Consider the following 27,522-nt stretch of genomic DNA (forward strand, 5'->3'; position numbering starts at 1 on the left):
CTTGAAATGTCCGGGTAACGGTTCCCGGATGATAATATCAGAGAATGGGCAACCCTTTATAGCTGGAGCATTGCTCTTAGAACCAACCTGCCCTTCTAATACTCTTACTTTTTTCCTCAACTCCTCCAATTCTTCCGCAACAGTGGGGGATTTAGAACCTGCACTCGACTCTCTCTGCTCTTCCCTTTTCTCCTCTTCCTGTGGTTGCTCATGTGGTTGTTCAGGTTGGCTAGAATGATGGGTGGTGGCCTGCTTTTCCATGGCTGTCTTGACAACATCAGTCACAATTTTAGTCAACTCAGCAGGTGTCAAATGGATAGTAGGCTGAGGGCCATTGGGTGGCGGGCCACCTGCAGCAGAAAGATGAGTGTTATTTTCCTCCTGGATTCGAGAGGTGTCTTGGTTCGTCCTTCTGGTAGGAGCTATATCAACGTCTTAGAACTCTATTTCCCACAGACGGCGCCAATGATGCGATCCGGGTGAAATGGACGAGTCGGGTCGGATGCTCCACCGGATTTGCTATCAAGATAATGAAGGGAATAAGAGTAGTACAAGAGATAGTTTTCCCTGTGACTAGCAGACAAGGAGATGAACTCGTGAATGGGCGCCGGAGGGATGTTCGGCGTGACCACTCCGATGCTTAAGTCAGCAGAGTACTCAAGCAATAAAATCAATGTAGTCAAAAGATGACCGTGTGAGTGGTGTATAAAAGGGATAGTAAATGAGAGTATTTAATGTGAGTTAATATCTGAATGGAGAGTCAATGCAAATAAAAAACCTGATATTTATAGTAAAGATTGCAATGATGACCTCGTTCCTTGCGCTGATCATTAATTATAATAGGGTGGCTGCTTATATCCTATATTCTGACATGTCAAATCATATACTAGTCACACCCAGCCCACTTAATTTTGTCAACCATTTATGTTATTGTCAGAAATAAGTCGGCTGTGCATGCTCTACCAAATTGACGCCATTAAATGCTTTACTCATATCGAAGTGACCGAACAGAATGTTTCTCGGGCAATTATAGAAGAGCTCGGGCATTCCATGTCTTGGGGAAGTCATATCCCAGGTGGTCCAAGGACTCGGCCCATTGACTGATTGCTCGCTTTGTGATTTCTAAGTTATATTATCTTCGTTTCGAACAATTATATGACTCAAGTTTCTAACCCGTCTTGTCATGCTATCGGCTTGAGAGCATATCATCCTAACCCGTGTACTATTCATGACCCGGGATGTCCCGGGCATCACCTCAATTTTACATATTTTTGCTACATATTTCTGCCTCTCGTCGCCTTCTCATTGAACCCTCAATTTGACAATTTTTTGGCCAAAAATGACGATGGTGGATGCCGTTCTTAAGGTGGCGATGCGTGTGCTCTGGAGAAAATCATGGCGCAGGAAATTTCTGCAGTCCACATCCACTTTTATGGTTTGATTTTTTCTTTCCTTTCCAGTTCTTTGGAAATTAATTTAATCTGGGAACTTATTAGTGCACGTAAAGTTTTCCCCCCATAAAATTTATTAATATGATTTTTCATTGAGAATTTTCCTCTCCAAATGGGTGGTATGTACAGGGGTGAATATGCTGTCTGCTGATACAGTGCGTTTTAGCCTCAAGGCAATAGGTTTTAGTGTTACTGAATAAAAATTATATCATATCGATTTCAATTCGTTTTTGAACAGCGGTATCCATGCACTAAGATGCATCATAAGTTTGAACATTTTGTGCCAAAGTAATTAACTTTTTAGAAAAGCTTGTGTACCCAGTCTCATTTTAGCCTTCCAGGCAATATTCAATGAGATATTGTGTTCTTTTGATCACATTTGATATTGATTGTGTGATGCATTTCAGACCTCTATCAAACCAAAGCAACATGCAGAAAAATCTGCTGCTGCTGCAGAACACGGGGCCATGAAATCTGCTGCTGCTGCAGAACACGGTGCTATGGATCCAACGGTAGGTCTTGTGCACTATTTACCACTTATTTTCATAGTCTTTACTTCCCTTATTGTTTAGTTAACTATGGATGAGGAATATCGCGTTTCTTCAAAAAGGCTATCTATATCATGTGTCGTTGAATGAAATGTTTTTATCTTCAGCAATATTATGAAAATAGACTGAGATCTCTTGCAGCCCAGAAGGAAGCTGGGAATATCGTGTATCCTCACGAATATGAACTTACTTTGACTATCCCTGAATATTTAAAGAGATACGAAAAATTAAACAGTGGGGATTATCTTAAGGATGCTGAAGAAAGAATAGCTGGTATCAGAGTCTCTATGAATGTGATTGATTCTTAGTGTTGTATTTAATTGTTTTTTTTAATTCTAATTTTGAATGGTTCCTTGGAAGGACGTCTCATGATATCATCATCAAAGTTATTCTTATATGAACTACATGGTGGTGGAGCTAAAGTTCAAGTTATGGCTGATGCAAGGTACGCTTCACCTGAAAAGATATAATTTTATGTATTGTTTGTGGCACATGTGTTTTCTAATAATGAGGATTTCATCATCAATTTGGCCTAGGAAATTCGATTTGAATGAAGAAGAGTTCTCTAAATATCATTCTTCGGTGATGCGTGGTGACATTGTTGGCGTAATTGGGTTTCCAGGTTTGTGACTTTTTAATTATTATGATATACTGAAATTCATGATATACAACAAAATACCAATTGAATCTTTCATGTTCTGTGGCAAAATTTCAAAGGAAAGGATGTAATGATCTCTTAAACGTTTGAACTTAGGATTTATGGTGAAAGAATATCATTTATGACTGCATAGTCCTTGGAGAGATGATCATTATCTACACAAATTAAGCCACTTTCTTAGGTTTGTTCATACATGTATTATGATGTATTTCATTTCGTAGTACTTCATTATACAGGTAAGAGTATAAGAGGAGAGTTGAGTATTTTTCCAAAAACATTTATTGTGCTCTCTCACTGTCTCCACAATATGCCACAGCCGAAAATTGGTTCAGTCTCTGATATTGCTCAGGTGACTTTCTTTTCTCATGCTGACTTATGAAATGCATTAGAAATTTATGCTTTATTTACATTTAGTTACGCTGGACAAGGTAATTGATCCTTGAGTTCCATGGCGTGTCAGAAATCTTGAGACTTATATATTGAAGGATGAGGTATTATTAACTATACTATTAGTTCAACTTTTCCAATTTAGGGATGACGATGCGTCAAGTCTGCCTGAACCCATACCGACCCATTTCTAAAACCCAAACCTGCCTGGAACCATCTGAAGTTAAACCCATACCCATAATTATCGAGTCCGATTCATAGACCTGTCAAACAATCATATCAATAATATTTGTTCATATATCAGTTGCTTTTTCATAATGTTTTTCATCATTGTTCCGTTTGTGCGTTTTTCATAATGTTTTTCTAGGTCATCTTCGCTGGAATAATTAATTGCCTAGTAATATCTAGACATGATCATGATATACAAATATATGAATTTCTAATGTAATGAAATATTAGGTTTATTAATATATAAATATATTTAGCCGTTTCTTAAAAAAAGAAAAAATATATATATGCCTTTTGATATAGTGAAATGTTTTTATTACTTGATTTAATTTGCTCCTTAAATAATGTTTTGGGGATTCATTTAACCGAAATTTATGACTCATTTGTTTGTTTTAAGCGTTGGCTGTCGTGCCTTTTAGAGCAGGAAAATGGACAGAAGTTATATACGTGTTTGGTTGTAGATAGATTGTGACTGAATTTAACTTAGGGATATATTGCATACAACCCTTTTTCAAATCTCAAAAGAGCTAATGCCTTCTTGTAAAAAATAATAGATGTTTAACCCCTTATGTTTTTTCAAAAACATGCTCATAAACCCCTAATAAAAGTATTAATAGGATTCGGATCCCTTTTGTTGTTTACAAAATAAATTTTCATCACATTTTCTGTATATTATTCAAACTCTGATTAGTACAAATGAATATAAATCGCATTATTTTTTCTGATTTGTTTATTTTTTCAGTCAAGCTGTCTTTTATTATTTTATGGAGTCATTTTGCTAAAATTGTTGTGAAACATTTCTTATACGGTTTTAATAACAATTTCCTTTCAAACACATAAAATGTGAATTATACATTGTCGGAAGTATTAAAAGCTTGTACATTTAAAATTATGAAGTTGAAGTTATTTGAGTTTCTTTTTAAAAAACATAGGGGGTTAAACGCCTATTTTTTTTTCACAGGGGGTTATCAATTTCCCAAAGGGGTTATCAATTTCAAAAGGGGGCTGCATGCAATATACCCTTTAACTTATTATTTATTGAATCGTAAAAACTCGATAAAATCAAATGTGAAGTAGAATATCTTGATAGTAACCAGTTTACCAAATCATTAATTTTTCTAACAATGTTGCACTCGTTGCCTAACATTTGTGTACACCAGAAAACAAACGTTTAAGGATTTTTCACCGACTCTATGTTATCTGATTTCATTCATCTTGAAGTGCTCAGGCTTTGTTTGACTGTCAACTATTCTATCTCGTGCTTCCAATTGAGTGTGATTTTTCTCCCACATTATTTAATGTTGACCATATTGACATCAGTTTATTGATTTGGAATTATAAAATTTCATTATAGGAAACAAGGTATAGGTGGCGTTTTCTGGATTTAATACTGAACATGGAGGTTCGAGATATATTCTGGACGAGAAGAAATCTCATCTCTTACATCAGAAGGTTTCTTGACAATCGAGGTTTTTTGGAGGTAAGTGCTTGTCTAAATAGTTTTTATCCCTAGCTCAGCCTCTGTTTGCAATCAAATTCTTATATATGCTTTTTAATCTCCTGTCTTAAGGTTGAAACACCCATAATGAACATGACTTCTGGTGGGGCTACTACTCGACAGTTTGTGACCCGCCACAATGATCTTAACATGGAACTTTACTTGCGCATTTCGCCTGGACCATATCTTAAACAATTGGTTGTTGGTGGCTTAGACCGTGTTTACGAAATTGGTAAACAATTTATCAATGAGGGAATTGATTTAACACACAATCCTGAGTTCACAACATGTGAGTTTTACATGGCGTATGAAGATTACTACGACCTGATGAAGTTAACTGAAGAAATGCTCAGTGGTATGTGAAATATAGGTTATAACCTTGACTAAATTAAAATGACATCTGTCATGGAATTTTCTTGAAAAAAAACAATGTTGACAGGAATGGTCAAGGAATTTACTGGTGGCTACATTATTAAATATCATGCCAATGGGTTGGAGAATGATCCTATTGAGATTGACTTCACCCCTCCTTTCAGGTTTCTGTGCTCATTCGTTCATTTACTACTGATGCACTTCTATATTGATGGTGCGAAGATGCGACGTGACGTATCGTTTTTACATCTTCAGGAAAATTGATGTTATCGATGAATTGGAGAAGCTGGCAAATCTATGTATACCTGAGGACCTCTCTAGTGAAGAAGCCAACAAATATCTGTTGGATACATGCTCAAAGTTTGATATCAAATGCTCTCCTCCTCTATCAACCGCTAAATTGTTGGATAAAGTAAGATAAATTTTCTGTGTCCTAGTCTTAGCTAAAATAAACTTGAAGTGGCTCAGCTATTCCGTAGAAAGTCTCCATATCAACTTGCGTTTTAGTGCTTCATGCATGATTGCCATGGTGTAAAACTGTGTAACATGGCATTCGATTGCTTGCGTGTTATGTTTTACACATTTGGAAATTCTGCAGTTTCTGTTTGATAACAAAGGTATGAAACATTGGGAGGTTACTGTTTATTTCTCTGTATCGAATATACTATTCCTTAAAACATTCCCTTGCCTCTGCCATAATTTTAATAGTTACAAATTATTGAGTTTTCTGGTGCAGCTTGTAGGACACTTTCTGAAGGAAACTTGCATGAACCCTACTTTTATCATTAATCATCCTGAGATCATGAGTCCACTGGCAAAGAGGCATAGATCGAAACCAGGTCTAACTGAGAGATTTGAGTTGTTCATCAACAAGTTTGATGTATGAACCCTCGACGTTATTTCATTCTTGTTTCCCTCCTTTTTTCCTTGCAGGCGATTTATCGACTCACGCCTTTCTTTGTATCTGTTTACCATGGGACAGGTTAGCAATGCATACACTGTGTTGAACAACCCAGTTGTTCAACGCCAACGTTTTGCCGACCAACACAAGGTATATGTATGTGTGTGTATATATATATATATATGTATGTCGTCATCATCATCATCAAAGCAGATTCCCGTCAGTTGCGGGGTCGGCTACATAGATATAAAAATCCATGTGAAGAGTTGTGACACAATAGTTGGTTCGCCATCACATGCCTAACATCAACGGTGATATATATATTTTTTACGGTGCTATGCTATCATGGACATAGCACCAACACTCCTCCTTTATCCGGGCTTGTGACCGGCAATTACAACGGGCGGAACTATATGTATGCGTGTATGTATAGTATTATGTTGAACTAATGTAAACTTGGCTATAACCAAATAATTAGTATGCATTTTATGGTTATAATGTGCTGACAAATCATATGTTAAAACCAGAACCGACAATCTGGTAATGATGAAGCAATGACCTTGGATGAAACATTCTTGTTGGCTCTTGAGTATGGATTACCTCCAACTGGTGGTTGTGAGTTGAGCATCGATCGATTAGCAATGTTGTTGACCGACTCACAGAACATAAAGGTTAATGGCATCTTTTGTTTTTTGTAGCATTGGTGGTTTGTTACGTGGATTCCTCATTTGCATCATGTTATCAGTTTATTTATATAATTGAAGTTCATGCACATTATCGAGTCCTTATAAACCTTTGTTTTTGGTCTTGGGCAAGTTTACTTGTTTGATTTCTGCATTTTGACCTTCTATATCATTTTGATGAACCATTTCCATCACACAACACTCTGAATTTCACATGTGATCTATTTTTTGTGCAGGAGGTTTTGCTTTACCCAGCAATGAAACCCCTGGATGATCCTTCGGACGATTACTCAGCAATGAAACCCCTAGATGATCCTTCAGACGAAAAAAGGTACAAATCATATCTTTCACATTTCTTGTTTGTTTACTTATTTTGTCCAAGCTTTGATCAGCTATAAAACCCCTAAATATATATGCTCAGTTCCGGGTTGTGTATAGTAAAACCCAGACCCAACCCATGCACACCCGGATTTAAAATCAGAAACCCCAAACCCATTATAAGTCAATCCTCCATTTGACAATTATTTCCTTTAGCTGGCCAAAAATAACGATGGTGGATGCCAGTCTTAATGTGCCCATGCAGCTGCTATGGAGAAAATATCTGGAATCCACAAAGAATAGGGTTATGGTATGATTTTTCTTTCCTTTCCTTTCACTTCTTCATCTGGAAACTCAGCAGCGCACAAAAAATTTTTTTCCCCAGAAATTTTTATAATTTGATTGTTGTTTGTTCAGAAATTTCTATAAAAGAATTAACTTCTTAGAAAATCTTGCATACACAGCCTCGTTTTAGCCTTCCAGCCAATAGTCGATGAGATTTTGTGTTCTTTTGATTACATTTGTTATTGATCGTATTATACATTTCAGACCTCTATCAAACCAAAGCAACAGGTTGAGAAATCTGCTACTGCAGAACATGAGAGCATGGATCCAACGGTAGGTCTTTTTTCTATTTACCATTTTTATTGTCACATTCTTTCTTCCCTTATTGTTTAGGTGGCTATGGATGGTCAATATTATGTTTCTTCAAGAAGGCTATCTATATCAATTAGGGATGGCAATGGAACCCGACCCCACACTAAATGAACCGGGTCTAGACGGGTAGCGGGACGGGTGTAGACCATGTCAACGGGTCCAGGATGTAATGGGTTTTAGTGGACCCGACTGATATATATATATTACTAATTTCTAATATATATATATATATATATTTACCATATTAAATTTATATTAAATAATGAATGTCCTAATAGTTATTTCACAATATTTTCACTCCTTGTTAATTTATTATTGAAATGTTATGGTTATGGTTCGGGTTGGGTCCTGGGATTGGCCATACCCATCTAGACCCGTCCCGTTTCCATCCTTATGTATCATGTGTCATTGATTGAAATGTTTTATCTGCAGCAATATTATGAAAATAGACTGAGATCTCTTGCAGCTCAGAAGGAAGATGTGAATAATCAGTATGCCTACAAACCTACTTTAACTATCCATGAATATATAGAGAGATACAGAAGTTTGAATAGTGGGGATCATCTTAAAGATGTTGAAGAAAGAATAGCTGGTACTAAGAGTCTTTATGAATGTGATTATACTGCGTATTATATTAAATTGTTTATTTCTTCTCATTATAAATGTCTTCCTTGGAAGGACGTCTCATGAACAAGCGTTCATCATCATCGAAGCTATTCTTTTATGATTTACATGGTGGTGGTGCTAAAGTTCAAGTTATGGCTGATGCAAGGTAAACTTCACCCAGAAATGGACAATATTACATGGTGTTTGTGGCTTTTGTGCTTTCTCTCATGGAGATTTCTCTATGAATTTGGCCTAGGGAATCGGATTTGAATGAAGAAGAGTTCTATACATTTCATTCCTTGATCAAGAGAGGCGATAATGTTGGCATAATTGGGTTTCCAGGTTTGTGGCTTATTAATTATTGATCTACCGGAATACACGATATCTAGAAATTGAGAGACCTATTTATAGAATTTCTTTAGAAATAATCCAAAAATAAATACATCATTACATACATCATCACAAACTAATTTTCAATATTTACAACTCCTATTTTCAACATTCAATAATTTCAACTCTTATTTTCAACAGGTCTTTTTAATTCTCGTTATTTTTCTATTATGGTCAAACCGTCAAAGTCATTTTTCATATCTTTAAATTTGACTTGGTCCAACAAATTAATTATATGGGGCATCACAACAGCTAAATTTGAAAGTCACATATAGCTCCGCTAGTGTTTATGTAAATCTGATATTTACACCTTAACTTTAAATTTTACATTTAATTCTCTCGAGGTTGTATGTACTTTACAGTAAACCCTCGTGTTTGTGATTTTTGAGGTCTTGATATTCAAGAAGAAGTTTTGACAAAGAGATAAAAAAAACCAAAAGAGAATCGATTTGAAAGCAAAATTTTTTGTTTTAAATTTATTGCTATATTCTGATTGATGTGTTTTTTTTTTATGTGAAATTGGAAAATTTTAAAAAATGAACCTAAATAGGCCCTGTTTTGTTGTGTTTTTGAAATACAACTTTCAGCTCAAATTTTTGTCATCAAACACCATTTCAAAATATTATTTTCACAATATGTTATGCATGTATTTTGTTGAGAATTCAACTAAAGTCCCACATTTAAAATACATAAGAAAGATTATGGGTTATGAAGATGAAAATATATCTTAATTGGTACGAGGTTTTTTGAGTAAGTCAAAAAGCAAATTAACAAGTGTTTAGGCTTAAAGTGGACAATATCATACAATTGTGGAGATATTTGGATTCTTTTGTACAAGTGGTATTAGAGCACTGGTTTATATCGAATAATGTGGGTGAAATCCTTAGATACTTAAAATGAAAGAGGTAGAGGCTCCAAGTAAAATTTGTGATGAGCTCTCAATTCAGGTGAATATTTCACGTGAGACGTGTGCTCCCAACATAGTGGAGATGAGTGACCACAATTGGAGTGTACGATCTTTCAAGTGGAGATGATGGACGGATGGGCTTGAGAGGAGGTCTAGATCATGAAGATTGATGTCCTTTGTTTGAGAAGAGGATGGTTGATAATTCAACCAAGTCCCACATTGGAGACATAGAGAAGATCATATATTAATAAAAATATTTCGTTGGTAAGTGGGCTTTTTGGGTAAAGTTCATAAAACAAACTCATGAAGTCTTAGGCCCCAAAGTGGACAATATCATACATTTATTGAGATACATGAGTTCTATTGTACAACATATTATAATATATTTAAGTCACTTATTTAAAATATAATCATTAAATGCCTTCTATTCTCTTTGCCTTTTCTACTTAAGTGTTATTTCATTATTAGTTTTCGACAGATCATGTATCTTACCAATTTTCAAATTTATAGATTACATACAAAATCAAAATATCTCCAAAATATTTTCAAACTTCAACTCAAAAATCACAACTAAAAAATAACCCAAAGCCCAACCAAACACCACCTTACCTTTCACCTTTCAGTTAGATTTTTTGTTTTAATTTTGTATTATTTTTTACCTACCTTTTGGTTTATCTAAAATGAGATTATAAATTCATAAATCCCAAAGAAAATCAAATTAAATTGAACTGATCATATAAATGTGTTTGTAAGATATATGTTACCTCAGAAAGGTATATGTAACTTTTACAGTTAGCAGGCATAAATATAATATTATATTAACCTCAATTTTCTAGATTAATTGGACATTTTTGTAATTATAGCAAACTTTTTACATATGTAAATATAGTTAACCCTTTATTGATATGTACAACATTCATAGACACTTGTTATCTAGTTGGCCAGTTGCTTGGCATATAACAACTTTGTTATATGTTTTTCTCCATATTATATCTTTGCTGTAATTTTTAATTGTCTTTCTTGTCTTTCATCTTATGTCTGAGATAATATCCGTGCAGTTTAGGTTACTTTTTGAGGTTTGTTCATACATGTTTTCTTTTCCCGCATCTTTGGTATCTCATATTGTAGTACTCCATTGTGCAGGTAAGAGTAAAAGAGGAGAGCTGAGTATTTTCCCGAAAACATTTATCGTTCTCTCTCAGTGTCTCCACATGATGCAACGACCAAAGATTGTTTCAGGCTCTAATAATGCTAAGGTGACCTTTTCTATGTTTACTTCTGTAATGGATTAGAAATTTATGTTTTTTTGACATTTAATTTCATTGGACAGGTAGCTGATTCTTGGGTCCCAGGACGTGTCAGAAACCTCGAGGCTTACACGTTGAAGGATCAGGTATTATTTAACAATGCTATTAATTTAATTTCTCCATATTGGTATGAGTTTGTGAGCCTAAAATATTCTAATGCATTATTTGTGAAGAAATATTTTTAAATGTTTTTTGTGTCTATTTAACGGCAAGGTCAACTGAGAAATATTTTATTGTTGCGTTCATTACTTGATTGAAAGTGCTTCTTAAATAATGTCATGGGGATTCATTTTACCGAAATTCAATACTCATTGTTTTTCTTTTAAGCCCTGATTGATTGCTGTGCCTATTAGGGCAAGAAAATACCAACAGGTATCTAATGTGTATGGTTATTAATAGATTATGACTGGAGTTAACTTATTATTCCTCGAATATAAAAACTGGAAATTGCCAAATGAGATGTAGAATTCCTTGATGTTAATTTACCAAATCAGTAATATGGTGTCCACGAATGCTTAACACTTGTGTAGGTTAGAAAACAAACATTTAAGAATTTTTCAGGACTTTGTGACTAATTGATTTCATGTATCTTACAGTGTTCTGTCTTTTCCTTTGCTTTACTACCAACTTTTTCTATCTCAATTGAGATAGAATTTTCTTGCACATTATTTACTATTGACTATGAAGAAATATCAGTTTATCGATTGAGAATTATAAAATTTCTTTGTAGGAGACAAGGTATAGGTGGCGGTTTTTGGATTTGTTGTTGAATATGGAAGTTCAAAAAATATTCTGGGCTAGGAGAAATGTCATTTCTTACATCAGAAGTTTTCTCGACACTCAGGGTTTCTTGGAGGTAAGTAATTACCCTAATAATCTGTCACTTGCATAGTTTATGATTCCCTTTCAAATTCTTATGTATGCTTTTTAATCTCCTTTTGTCTTAAGGTCGAAACAGCTTTGATGAACAATATTGTTGGGGGAGCCGCTGCTCGACCATTCGTGACCCACCTCAATGTTTTTAATAAGAAGGTTTACATGCGCATTGCTCCTGAATTATATCTTAAGCAATTGGTTGTTGGTGGTTTAGGCCGTGTTTATGAAATTGGTAAACAATTTAGGAATGAGGGAATTGATTTAACACACAATCCTGAGTTCACAACGTGTGAGCTTTACATGGCTTATGCGGATTACTATGATCTGATGAAGCTAACTGAAGAAATGCTCAGTGGTATGTGAAATATATATTATAACCTTGACTAAATGCAATTGACATCTGCCTTGGAATTTTCTAACAAATACCATGAAACAGGAATGGTCAAGGAACTTACCGGTGGCTACATTATTAAATATCATGCCAATGGATTGGACAATGATCCCATTGAGATTGACTTTACCCCTCCTTTCAGGTTTTTGTACTTGTGTTCATTCACTAATCGGGCACTCCTTTGTTGATGGCTGCAAGATGGACATCTCTTTTTCACATTTTCAGGAGAATTGATATAATAGATGAATTGGAAAAGCTGGCAGATCTTAGCATCCCCAAGGACCTCTCTAGTGAAGAAGCCAACATATATCTGTTAGATGTGTGTTCAAAGTTTGATATCCAATGCCCTCCTCCTAAAACGACAGCTAGATTGTTAGATAAAGTAAGAAACTGTTGCTTTCTATACAGTTTTTTTGAAGTTTACTACATAGCTTACAAGTGTCAGTTAGCTAACATAAACTTGAAGTGTCTCTGCAGTTCTATTGAATATCTCCATGATAACTTGCTTTTAAGATCTTTTAAATTCATGCATGATTGCCACAGTGAAAAAATATGTAACATGACATTTGATTGCATGTGCATTTTGTTTGAATAGTTGCGAATTGCCATTCTGTTTGATAACAAAAGCATGACACATTGGGTTATTAGCTGTTTATTTCTTTAAATTGAATACACTTTTTGTAGAATAAAATAAATAGATATTATCTGATAAGATAATTTGATCTTTAAATTAGATTGGATAATATTTGATTTCTGATTTTTTGTAGTTTGTTGTAATCCTTGTACTCTATTTAAACTGACAGATTGTACTCGCAGAGATATGAAAAATTCTTCTCTCAATTTCTATATGGTATTAGAGCCGTGAGGTTCTTCTTGTTCATCGCAACCTTCTGAATTTTTCTTTCAATCTCTCACGCTCATTATGTCCACTGAATCGTCAAAATCTTCCACCCCGTCCGGTGAATTCATGGCCAAAGCATCTTCTGGTCCATCTGGGTCTGTTGCTCCTCTTTCCGGGGGTAACCTCTTCATTTCAAATCACAGTCCATCACCTTAATGGCCGCCATTACCTCCAGTGGGCACAATCTGTACAGATTGTGGTTTGTGCCCGTGGCAAATTAGGGCAACATCTAACAGGAGACCCCCTTGCATCAGCTTCATCTGATCCATAATGATCATGGGCCATTAGGCTGAACCAACATAGGTCTCAGCCCATACCCATGCACCATTACTGGTCATGGGTCGTTAGGATGGTCCAGCATGAGCCCATGCCCATGCCCATGTCAATGTACCGTCACTCATAGAATATTTCACCTCTGGAAAGTGGTTTATTTCGCATCTCTCAACACTTGAACCCAGGACGTACAGGCTTAAGCACCTAGATTCTTAAAATGTTGGTATCAGTTGGGCTAGTAACCTAGCTGGCTGATAGCTCCATCGTTCTTGCTTGGCTTGTGAATTCCATGAAGCCTAATATTAGCCGTCTCTACGTGTGGTTCAAAACAGCAAAAGAAGTTTGGTTTGATGCTCAGAAGATGTATTCCGACCTCGGAAATACCTCTTAAGTGTCTGAAATTCGGTTCAAGTTGAAGGAAATAAAACAGGGCTCCAATTCAGTCACACGATACTTCTTTGATTTGCAGGATTATGGCAAGAATTAAATCTCTTTCTTGAGGATATGAAGACGTGTACTGAGTACTGACTGTAGCCTGAAATTCAGGCTGAATCTGGAAAAGGAGAGCGTTTTCAAATTTCTTGTTGGCCTCAACCACGATCTGGATGATGTCCGTGGGCGGCTGGTTGCACGGCACCCTTTCACACAAACCTATGGCATTGATTATGTCGAAACCTTCACTTCAGTTGCCAAGTTGAATACAGTACGCATCCTTCTGTTCTTGGCTACCGACCTCGACTGGCCACTACATCAAGTCAATATAAAAAATGCTTTCTTGAACGGAGAATTAGAATATGAAGTTTATATGAGTCAATCTTCGAGGTTTGAAGAAAAGCTGGGCAGTCATACTGTTTGTAAACTTAACAAGTCTCTTTATGGATTAAAACAGTCACCACGAGTCTGGTTTGATAGATTCTCAAAAGCTATCAAGAAATTTGGATACAATCAAGGGGAAGCTGATGACACACTCTTCATCAAGCAATCTGAGAATGGGAAGATCACAATTCTAATTGTATACGTTGATGATATTATTATCATTGGTGATGTCAATCAAGAAACGGAGACTGTGAAATAGAAGATGGCTATGGAATTTGAAGTCAAAGACCTTGGAGCACAAAGTATTTTCTGAGAATGGAGATTGCAAGAAATAAGAAAGGCATTTCAGTTTCCCAAATGAAATACATGTTAGATTTATTGGAAGAAACATGCATGCTCGGTTGCAAACCAAGTAAACACCTGTTGAATTGGGAAATAAATGAAAAATGCTCGTGGGAACTCTGTAGATGTTGGAAGATATCAACGCTCGGTTGAGAAGCTCATCTATCTTTCACATCATTCACACTCAGCTTGGTAAGTCAATACATGCACTCACCTCGACAACATCTCGACGCAGTATATAGAGTCTTGAGTTATCTGAGACAAACCCTTGGGAGGGGCTTGTTCTTCAGAAAGAATGGTGATCGAAATGTTAGTGCATTCAGATATGTAGATTGGGCATGTTCTGTTGATGATCGAAAATCAACCACATGCTATGTAGGACGGTTACTCTTAAATTTTTTTCCGGAAGTATCGGACACGAATACGACACGGATACAGATACAACATGTCGATACGCGTGTCGGATATGGAAAATCCTTGTCGTTGACTTTTTGTAGGTTTGACCAGTCGGATACGTCTTGGACACGGTTAGGATATGTCATGGACACGATGGTGATACATTTTTTTTGTTTTTTCTTCTTGAATAACTCCTATGAAGTTGTATATTATATATATTTTATACACACACACACACACACACAATTTTTGATACTCAATTTATATAAAATAATATATTTGAATAATTGTCGTATCTTATCGTGTCTTATATTTTCGTGCCCTATTTGTACCCGTATTCTATTCGATATGAAACCCGTACCTGTATCCATACAACATAGACCTCAGGTTACTGTACAAAAGTTTGGGGAAATCTTGTAACTTGGCGCAGCAATAAACAATCAGTGGTGGCGAAAAGAAGTAGGGCATAATCTGAATTCCGAGCAATGACATATAGACTATGTGAACTTATATATAGATTAGGAGAATGTTCAAGGATTTGAAGATGGAATGTAAAGGCCCTATGTTTCTCTATTGTGACAATACATCAACAATCAGCATGGCTCACATTCTAGTCCATCATGACATGACATGTTGAAGTTGATCGACACTTTATCAAAGAGAAACTCGATGGATGGATTCTTAGTATTAAACATATTCCTACATCTCATCAACTTGCTGATTTCCTCACAAAGGGATTATCAGAATCCCCTTTTCTTATTGGTAACTTGGATTCGTCAATATCTACCGCCAAGCTTGAGGGGGGTGTAGAATAAATAAATAGGTATTACCTGATAAGATAATCTAATCTTTAAATTAAATAGGATAATATTTGATTTCTGAGTTTTTGGAGTTTGTTGTAATCCTTGTACTCTATTTAAACTGAGAGATTGTACTCTTAGATATATGAAAAATACCACTCTCTCAATTTCTATACTTTTCTATTCTGCCTTTTCCTACCCTGACCTCTCTGTCCCAATATGAAAAATTACAAGTTATTGAGTTTGTCGATTGCAGCTTGTAGGATTCTTTCTGGAGGAGACTTGCAGAAACCCTACTTTTATCATCAATCATCCTGAGATCATGAGTCCATTGGCAAAGTGGCATAGATCTAAGCAAGGTCTAACTGAAAGATTTGAGTTGTTCATCAACAAGCTTGAAGTACGATCCCTCATTATGTATTTCGTTCTCTCTCTTTTCGTTTCGTTTCGTTTTGTTTTTTCCCCCATTTTTCTGCGTAGGCAATGCTGTGTAGACGCACACACACCTATATTTATGTCTGTTTATCGTGGGCAGGTTTGCAACGCATATACTGAGTTGAACGACCCAGTTGTTCAACGCCAGCGTTTTGCTAAACAACTCAAGGTATTTATAACAGTATTGTTTTAACTTGTATAAACTTGACGATGCTTAAATTATTAGTGTGTATTTATGGTATAATGTACTTATTTTTTGTGGTATAATTAGGACCGACAATCTGGCGATGATGAAGCAATGGTCTTGGATGAATCATTTTTGCGGGCTCTTGAGTATGGATTACCTCCAACTGCTGGTTGGGGATTGGGCGTTGATCGATTAACAATGATGTTGACAGACTCGCAGAATATAAAGGTTAGTGGCATTTGTTGTTTTTGTGTAGTATTGGTAGTTTGTTGTCTGGTTCCCTCATTTGCACCATGTTATCAGTTTATTACATAATGGTTGTCGATGCACATTGGGTACTTCTAAACCATTGTTTGTCTTAGGCAAGGTTTATTTTTGTGATTTCTTCATTTGCACCTTTCGTATGATTATAATGAAATATTTCCATCATGTTCTTTGGAAGATTCACAATGTGAACTTTTTTGAGTAGGAGGTTTTACTTTTCCCCGCGATGAAACCTCAAGATGATCGTTCAGACAAAGAAAGAGGTACAAATTCGAGACTTGACATTTCCCGGCTGTTCAGTCATTTTGTCCAAGCTAAGAACTGATAGTGAAACTGATTAATGATGTTCGTTCATGGTGCATTTGATGTCAGTTTCAATTCCTTATGTTATGCATCCAAAAATAGTTAATTTATTATTAATTTTTTTTTACTAATAATAACTTTTTACCATTTATTTGCCAGCAACTCAAGTTCAAAATGAACCTCCTCATTGAATCTAAAGGTCGAGCTGATATTCACTAATTTTTCTGGTTAATTTCTCATTATTTCCAATTTTTTAAATAAATGATCTTCCATTTGTAGAATTTTAATTTGATTTTATTTTTGACGGCACTGGATAGTTTAAGAAATGAAATTTTGGTAATAATTTTAAATGTCTGATTTTTTTTTTTTTTTTTTGAAAAACTGATCTGTATGTTTCTCTTCTAAATTTATTTGCAAACATAAATCAAGTTCGATTTTTTTTAATGTTTTCAGTCAAATCTTTCTTTGTGTTTGAAATCAATTATTTAAAATAAATGTATAATTATTTTTTTCTTGTAAGTGTAGATTGTCTAAATCTATCACACTTCTGGATCATTTTCGAATGAATGAACAATAGAGCCTAGAGGCGTTGAGATTCAATGAAGTTTTCAGAAAGCTCATTGAAATCTTTTATCAACTCACGATTGTCTATTTTCTGTTTATAAATCAAAGAATGGGGTAATGAAGGGTTATTTTCTATTTTTTGTTGACTATATTCACAATACAAAATTCATTTTTTAAAAAAATAATCGTATTTGAATATAATCAAATGAAGGTTATTTTTAAAAAAATAAAGTTTAACCAATAAAGTTGTATTTCAAGGTTATAATATATATTTAAAAAAAATTTAACACAAAATTGGAAATGGTGATCAAATGAGTTCATAATTTCAAAAAATATTAATCAATGTCAGCTTTGTCTTGTATTTATTTCACATTAATTTATTTTCACGTTGTTTGACGTGTTTATCCTGTTTTTTTTCGTTGCATACCATGTTAATTCCTCAAATATATATACTGTGGTTTCAATATTTAGTATTTTGTCTCTATTATTTTATTAATATACTTTCATCATTAAATACATTAACTATTTTCAACAATTTTGTTATCTTATTCAAACGCTCGTTAATTAAGTATAAAATTGGAGTTTTTTTAAAAAATTAATTTTTCCAATAATCTCGTGAAAACACATAATATATGAGAGAGAGGAGTATATATTTTTCCTTTGGTTCAACTAATTTTATTTTTTTCAACTCTCTCATGCCCTCTAAAATACTAGACTACCCTTAAAAATATTTTAGAACCCAATATTTATAATATTATTGAAATGACCATAGCTCAATATTTTCCTCCATTGAAACAAATTTTCCTCCACGCACTTTGGCCCCAACCCACCGGGTCTGATCCTCTGCTGTCAAATGACACCGTATTATGTTTTCTCTTCCCTTTTTTTGTCTCTTATAATTTTTCTGTAAGTTTTTTTTCTTGGGCTTGCAAAAGCACGACCCAAACTGTATAAATTGTATTATTATTAAAATTAAAAAATCAAAAAATAATTTAATGATAAATAATTGACTAACTTTACTTAAAAAATTAAACTAAACGAAAATTTTAAATAAAGTATAAATTTTTAATTAATTATATATTAAATTCTAATTAAATTTATGGTATATGAAATAATGTATATAATTTATTTATATTAAGTTAAATTAATTTTTAAAATTAAATATTATTATATCAGTAATAATATTTTTACTTGTTAACAAATTTTCCGTATCACTAAAAAAAATTCTAATCCGACCATAAAAAATATTTATTTGTTAAAAGAAATTTCCATACTTGTTACTTCAAATTTTTACACACTAAAAAAATTATAAATATGAAATTCAAGCAATAAATGTGATATTAGCAGTTGTTTTATCAATATTTTCAATAAGGAGCTACATTTAGAAAAATACACTTTTATGAATATTGTGAAATTATTTTAATAAGCATAAGTAAAACATTTTCACTCAGTGGCATATAACATTTTTAACCATAAATCACGACTTCATTTATTTGAGAAATACATAAAACCTCCAAAAAGTATGAGGATCATCTACTATTTTCTTAAATGAGATCCCACTTAAAGCAAAACAATATTTCAGATGGCTACACAATAATGGAAATAACTACAAAAGCGGTTGAAGCAAAGCAACTAGATTGACAAATGAAAAGTTTGCAAGGTTTTTGAAAAACATGACTGTATACTCCTCCGACCTGGATTTTAGCACTTGCCATGTCAAAAATAACATATCATTTATCACTTCAATACATTCACTTCTTGAAAACATAATTTACTTACGCAATGCATTGGTGCTCCCACTAAACTCCTAATTGGCACAAATGCATTGCTGATGTCCAACTACTATTTAGGTCTGATCCAGGTTTTGGGTCTGTAACATCACTGCATCACTTCTGTTTCAAATAGCAGAAGTGTAGGTTATGTTTAGACTATAAATTCGGCATACCCAAAATATAGTTTATAGACAAAAAAATTATTCATACATTTGAGCATTCAATTCAAATAATGGTATTATACTTTCAAAGAGAAAGACAACTACTCAAGAATATGAGTTTCCATGGATCCAAGAGAATATTGGGGATAGTCAAGTGGTGCCTACATTAAATAAGAATACATATTTTAATAAACATTTTCGCCTTATAAGAATGTTTTTTTTTTTTTTTTGCTTAAAATTTTGACACACAAAAAAAATTCTATATATCATTGAAGTTCATATCGTCAATAATTCGGTGAAATTTAATTGACTCTCAGCTGCTTGAACATATGGATGAGGTACAGACGGTACTGAATAAGATATAAGCAATTCATCATGGTTTCCAATATCCTGTAATGATTATAAGGAAAAAGAGTAATTTAGGCAATTTTGGTTTCCAAAAACTGTCAAAAGTAATAAATATATTTACTTGGACTTTCGGATTTGTTTTTTTTCGTTTTGATTGAAGTTCTACCCAACTCTTCAATCGTCTCGACTTTTTCACACCAATTCTTTTCTCGAATCCTTTTGCTTGTACAATGGAAGGTCCTATAGATGATGTCCTGACACAACCATTATTCTCTTGGCTCACTTCTATCAGACATATTTCCATGACCTGCTTGGTTAGATCACACACTGAATTATGCACCAAAGAGAAAGTTGATGGGTGGACGGATGGCTCGGTTGCCAGCCTTACGAACATCATAAAAAGTTTTCTATATCATTCCGTACTTTCTAGTTTAGGATCTTCTTTGACTTCATTGCCCATATAACCATGTACCACTCCACTCCTAGCTTTTCTCGTCCACCTATTCAAGATATAATGATCTGGAAGTCTTTTGACGTCCATCACATCATATACTTTCACAACATGACAACACAATAATCCATTCATTTCAAATTTTCGACAACTACAGGAAATCATCTTGGTGCTAGGATTAAATGTCACTCTCCATTCTCCGTTTTTGTCGATTATCCCAACAACATATTCAAATAATGGTTGGGTTTAATTTTTATATTTTATGTAAGACGCTGCAAACAAAACAAACTCCAATTGAAATAAATTAAAGACGGTGGGGGTATAAATCTCAGAAAGTTGACGCAACATAAGAGAACTCTCTAGCTTTAATCTTGGTAATTTTTGGTGTCTCAAATTCACACCTTAGCTCATTGTATCGATTGTTCTCTAAGAACTGTTCGAAGTGCTTAAAAAATTGCATTATGTCTAAGTCGGGCTTCATACAAATCTTGATATCAGAATTGATGCTCTCACTAAGTTGTGTGCTCCTCATACCAAGCGTAAAAGCCTTCTTCATGTAACAAGCTGCCCATTTCTCCTTTGTATTGTAAGTGGATTGTAGCCATGTGTTGCATTAAGTGCCATGTGCACAATCCATGGAATATCTCATACATCACCTCCTTCAAAGCATTTGCCATAGCTTGATCTTGGTTAGTGAAGATAGTAATGGTTCTTTTTTTCTTGTGTGCTTCTAAAAATGTTTCGAACAACTATTTAAATGATGCTGCGGTATCATTATACAAAAGTGTTGCACCAAAAATCACTGCTCCTCTATGATGATTGAAACCTAAGAAGATAGCAAGTGGTCGGTGTGCATGGTTTGTACAATACGTGGTATCGAGTGACACAACATCACCAAAGTACTCATAGTCAATTAGCATTCTTGCATCGGCCCAAAAAACATTAATTATCAGTTCTTCCACATCCATCTTATTAGCATGGTAAAATGCTGGATTTTTAGATAGATGTTGAAATATCGCATCAGACAACCTTCTCCATATGGTATATTTCTTTGTTTTTTGGATCGAATATAGTTTTTAGCATCCAACATGGTACAACAAAGACAATCTCTTCCTCCTGCATGTCCACTCATCAAATGAAAAGTCAATTTCGGTTTAAGCCTAACATCCTCTGCCAAATCAATCTCATAGGCCTGAACTTCTGTAACACTACGTTGGGAAGACAACATGTGAACTCTCTCTTGAAGATGGAGCGGGTGATTACGCTCTTCGATAAACTCGGTAACTTTATACTTACTATCTTCAAATGTCACTTCCAATCTTACTTTACAATTTGTTCGAGTCTCAAGCCGAGGATTGAGTGTCAAAGAATCTCTTTTGTCTTGTTTACGAACGCCTTCCTTGCAACAAACATATTTATACGAAATTATAAAGCCAGTGTTCTTGTTCTTGTTAAAATAATACTTCCTAACTCCAAATCCAGTTATACCACCATATTCAACTAGGGATGTAAATGAACCGAACTGTTCGCGAGCTTTTCGGATCTCGGCTCGTTAAAAAGCTCGTTCGAGCTCGTTCGTTAAGCTTATCGAGCCTTGCCCGAGCCTTATTTTGGGCTCGACAATTTTGTTGAGCCGAGCTTGAGATTAATGATGTTCGGCTCGTTAGCTCGTGAACATGTTCGATAATAGGTTCGTGAGCACAAAATTGAGCTCAGCTCGTTTAGCTGGCTCGTGAGCTCGAGCTCGAGCTCGGCTCGTTTAAGTGGTTCACGAGCTCGGGCTCGAGCTCGGCTCGTTTAGGTAGATCGTGAGCTCGAATTTGAGATAATTAATGAGTTATAAAATTAAAATAATTATGTATGATAAATAATAATAAATTAAAAATTAAAAATTATGTTAAAAAACGAGCCATTAACGAGCCGAGCTCGAGCCGAGCCCGAGCCAGGCTCATTAAACAAGATAAATGAGCTTGTTTAACGAGCCGAACCCGAGCCAAGCTCATTAAACAAGATAAACGAGCCATTAATGAGCCGAGCTCGAGCCGAGCCCGAGCCTCATAACTTCCGAACGAGCCGAGCCCGAGCTTCAAACCAAAGGCTCGTAACGAGCCCGAGCCGAGCCCGAGCCGAGAAAATAGTTTAACGAGCCGAGCCCGAGCCTGATACTGTTCGGCTCGGCTCGGCTCATTTACATTCCTATATTCAACCCAATACTTCCAACTCTCATCTAAGATGTCAAATTTCATACCAATCTTAGGCAATCCATCAAGAAACTCTGCTGATCAATTAGATTTTTGTCTTTATACATGAACAATATTACAAAATAAATCTTGGTTGAGCTGAGCGTTTCTACATATATGAACAAATCCAATTAACATATGCATAAAAAATGGTGCGAAATAATTTCAAACATCTTATGAAAAAATGAGAAATTGAAAAATAGAAAATTGATTTTGTTGCAAGTTAAATATTTGAACTTGAATCCACAATGTGAATGTATAAGAACTATGAAAAAATGTAGTGTCATGTATTTATAATATTTTAGCACAATGATTAAAATGAATAAAACTAACCACATAAATCAAATACATTAATTTGATTTGAGACATAGTCTATCAACAATTTCAGTTTATAACCATGACAAATTGGTGGTATCATCAAGAGTAGTATGGAGAGCTGGGTTGTTGGATGATTACTCCTTATATGTCATTGCCCTGGTACCAAATATAAATATTTTGGATTGACTAAAAACATACCAAAAAAAATTTAATGATTGAAGATGATTAGTCACAAATTAATACTAAACTAAATAAACCAAAATCTTCAATCTTCAAATCATTAAATGTTAAAAATTAATATAGTAAACTTACAGGATGTGTGGCGCACGGTTGATGTCTGTTTGTGGAGGGGACAAAAGAAAACGGGGTTGATGTCTGTTTGTGGAGTGAACAAAAGAAAATTGAGTGAAATGGAGGGAAACCAAGAAAAACGAAGAGAAAAAAGAGGGAAATTCGGACTCATGTTTTTGCAAGCCCAATTGAAAAAAAAATTACTATGTCATTTGATAGCACAACATTGTGTATTGTTGTCCTCTGCAAAGCAGAAGATCTGGTACCCAACCCACCAATAACAGACAAGAGAAATCAAGAACAAAATCTCAACCTTTCTCAGACAGAATCCAAGGGAGACAAGTAAATGAGAAGAAGAACCTCGCACCTGTTTATCCGATAGACACCATGGACATAACCTCTCACTTGAAACTTTGTATTTCATATTAATATTATAGTGGTTAAACAAAAACTGTGAGAACTTCAGATTTCAATAGAGTTAATTTCAGCATAAATCAAATTTTAGCAGCCTAAGAAAATTCAGCTGGAGTAGGAATTCACCAAACCAGATTCCAGAATGTCAATTTCAGCAGGCCAACTCACCAGCTTAAGATTTCAATGGACCATTTTAGTAAACCATCTCAACAGTCAGCTGCTATTTTAAAATCATAACTGATGCATTAACTCGAAATCAAGACAGATAATGAGGTCAAAAATTTCCATATAAAATTTCAAAATTTACTGTAAATGAGCTTTCTATTTTAACACTTGTAATATGTTTTAAAATCATTCCAGCAGGTATGTTATGTTCAAACCTTTATTTATGAAATATGCAAGTTTTTAAACAGTGAAAATCATGATCAAACAATATGAATATAATATGTCTGATTCATGTTAATTCTTAAATTTTTGCCTTACTCCTTAGAGGATTAAAATATAGGATGACTGATATTAGTTAGCCACAAAATTCATAATTCGTTCAGTGCATAAAATGATGCATGTTTAATTATGAAAATATGTTATTTATGTTCTGAATATTATATTTGAAATTGCCATGAATCGATTTTATAAACTGAGAGGATTTTTTCTTGTTTTCTGAGTGACGACCATATCACTCACCTACTAACAACCAACCCTCTCAAATAACAACAAAGAAGAGTTAGAGGATGAAGAACATAACAAGTTTTGGGGCTTGTGAAGGAGATGATCTCGCTGCTGTTTTTGGTTTTTGAACATGTTTTGTCCAAGGTTTTGTACATGATATTTTTGACAACATTGTCCGAATTAGCTTTTTTTTTATCCTCAGCAGTCCACTCAGATCTTCGCTTTTAATTATCTTTTCACTTTCTTCAGTGATGGCAACTACATTATGACTTTTATTATCTTTACAGGTCCATATGTTGTGATGTACCACATGTCATCATCTTGAAATGATAAGTTTAGAAGGGGTAAATAAACTTATTTCAAAATTTATTATGTAACAGTAAATCAAGTTGAGTTAACAATTAGAATAAGCTTATAAACCGATTTGAGTATTGCAAGAAACTGAAAAGTTAGGAAACAACTTACAATATCAATTGAGCTAATATAAAACCAGCTAAGAAGAGACTAATAAAATGTAAGATAATAAGAAGTCAAGAGTTTGTTATGAAAGTTTGAAGTCTAAGCTTCCACATCTTCCCTTCTTCTGTTCTCAGAAGAATTTCACTAGAAGATTTGATAAGCACGACCACATGTACAAATCCAATTCAGCTCTGTTCAACAACCCTATTGAGCTGAAACTCTTAGCAATCAACTACTACAAATAATTTGTCCAGAATTTGTTTATGACATTTTACGAACACCACATTGTTCTATTCGATCTTAATGTGAAGAATTTAGTGATTCACAATGCACAAGGTGATCATAGAGTGATCTAATGTGGAAATGTAGAACATGAGATCAGCTCAATAAATTGACTTATTTTATAGAGATGCTGAGAGTAATTGAAAATGCTCTTAGATGTAATTGATTCAGTAGTGTCGAATGTCTGATCTTCACTCCTTTATATACATAGTTCCAACGTTAATAAATGTAGACAATACAAATAAGTTGAATTTCTTAGCCGAAATTTATACAAAGGATTCCATGTATCCTTGTCTTGTTTCCGAAAATAGTACCAAGGCAATAACCTCTTTTGGACACTAGCTGAGAATAGAAACCAATAACTCAAAAAGTGATATATAAGATTCTTTTTGTCATAATCTGAAACATTCTCAATAAAATTTATGGGACAACTGTCTGTAAGGGTCAAATAGTGTCCTCAGATTAGTCGAATTAAATAGAGTTGAACTTTCTTCTTCTCAGCTTGATGTATGAGCTAGTGTAAGGTCCAAAATTAAGACGACGTAACCCAACTGCATGCGAATCTAGGAAAAAACGAATAATAGATAATTAAATTATTTTAATGGCTTAAATTAATTATGTGTGATATGTTTATTTGATTTAATAGTAGTTGTGTACTTAAATGCATTAAAATTTATTTTTAAAAGTTATTCAGTTGCGATCGAGGGACGGAGACCGAGAGCTGAAAAATGAAAAATATTTTTATTAAATATTTGTTTTTAATTATTTAAAATAAGGGTGATGCTTTTTCTTATTTTTGAAAATAAGAAATTTTGAGGTGATTTTATACGTCGGGACGTAAATTTTATCGGTATTCGATTTTCAACAAAAATACGAATGTTTTGGCAACCCAGCTAATAATTTCACAAAATTTACTAAACAAAATAATTTTTATTTTTTACCACCTGTTGTGGGGACCCGAACTTAATTCAACACTTAATTGTTATTAGGATCAAATATAACAACTAAGTAATGTGGGACATAACATTTTTTTTTTATACAAGATATTCAAGTGCGGAAACGTAAGGTAATCAATTCTAATACACATATACATCTAATGGTACAAATCCTGTACACCATTTATTTATTTCAGCTAAAGTGTAGTTACTAGATCAAGTACTAAACCACTCTACTCTAAGTCCGGATCTCCACGCTAATCCTGAATCTCTCATCCTCGTCCTGCTCCAGGTCCTGCCCCACCTGTTGTCATGCACACATACAAAACAAGACAACAGCCGGATAACTCCGGTGAGAAAAGCAGTAATGGGTTTATTGGGCCTAACTAACCTTGTTAATGGGCCTAAGATACTATTAATGTGTTAATTAATATTTAAAGTACAAATCACACCCATGCCTATTTATTATCACACGTCCCTCACCCCCCAACAATTACAATGACTCATTTTCCCCACCAACAAGACATGGCACACACAATATTTCATCTAGGGAAGTTTCGAAAATTGCTAGGGAATTCAGCCAAGGTCCTCTCGTCGTCATTTTTCGATTCGTCAACGAAAATTCGTGCGTTAAATACGCAAAGACATACCATATTATTTCCTTCACTCATCCATCACACCCTAAATAAGTATTTGAATATGTTTTGCATGATAAACAAGTACCCCTTTGATTTATTTTCGTTTTATGCATCAACATGGGTTTTAAAACTTGATTTTTGATCCAAAACATGATTTATATTTATATGAAGGGGGCTGCCATGATTAGAAATTGTTTATGGGTTGTTTTTACACAAGAATAGAGTCCTAATATGCACGAAACAGGCTGCACTCGAAGCTAGAGTAAGTTGGAACAAGATGGAACCAAAATATTGTATTTTCGAATCAAGCTTCGGGTTATGGGTTAACCATGGTGCATGGCTCGGCTTGGGTGTGACCAGGGCTGGGCTGGGTCATGGAAAGAGTCCTAGCCATGCTAGGACTCGAGCACGGTGGCTGGGAAGGAGTCCTAGCTTCCCGAGCCAAAGGCGCGTAGGGCTTGCAGCATACGCTTGGGTTTGTGGCTCGGCCAGGGGGTTAGGGCTGGGCTAGGCTAGGTCTCTAGGGTCATAAAAGGGTGCACAAGGGTCTGGGTCAGGGGCTAGCTCGATGGTTAGAGTCCTAGCAAGTATTCGAAGTGTCCTAGTGCCATAAGGAGTCTCGGCCGCATCTTTCTTTTGTTAAGGGTGGCTTCAGCTTGGGCTAGGATCGAGTCCTAGTGGTCCAAAGGGTTCATGAGGGTCCAGGAGAGGTCTCGTCCGAGTATGGCTCGGGGTGGCTCGGGCTTTGCTCGGTGAAAAAGTGAGAATGGTTCGAGGAGTCTTAATGTGGTTCGATACTAGGGCTTTGATGGTTCAAAGTTTGAAACATTGCTCAACGGGGGTCGAGTCATGCTTCACGAGAGCTAATTAAATATAAAAAGTCTAAGTTTTTAATTTGAAAATTTTATATTAAAGTTTGATTTAATTTCGGATTAAAACGTATTAATATGTTATGTTTAAAGAATAAATTAAAAGCCATCGATTTAAGCTAAATAAAAATACGAGAAAATTTATCTAAGCTTAAATAATTATTTGGGATGGTTTAGAGTCAACAGAATTAAGAAAATGTCAAAATCATGAAATTT

The 27,522-nt window shown here is 34.7% G+C and overlaps 1 pseudogene; it reads left to right on the forward strand.

Annotated features, from left to right (window-relative positions):
• The first annotated feature begins 1,259 nt into the window (after positions 1–1,259).
• On the forward strand, positions 1,260–17,149 carry LOC140968082 (uncharacterized; annotated as a pseudogene).
• Positions 17,150–27,522: the final 10,373 nt, after the last annotated feature.

This window comes from Primulina huaijiensis, chromosome 2, assembly GCF_012295235.1.
Source record: "Primulina huaijiensis isolate GDHJ02 chromosome 2, ASM1229523v2, whole genome shotgun sequence".
Taxonomy (NCBI): Eukaryota; Viridiplantae; Streptophyta; class Magnoliopsida; order Lamiales; family Gesneriaceae; genus Primulina; species Primulina huaijiensis.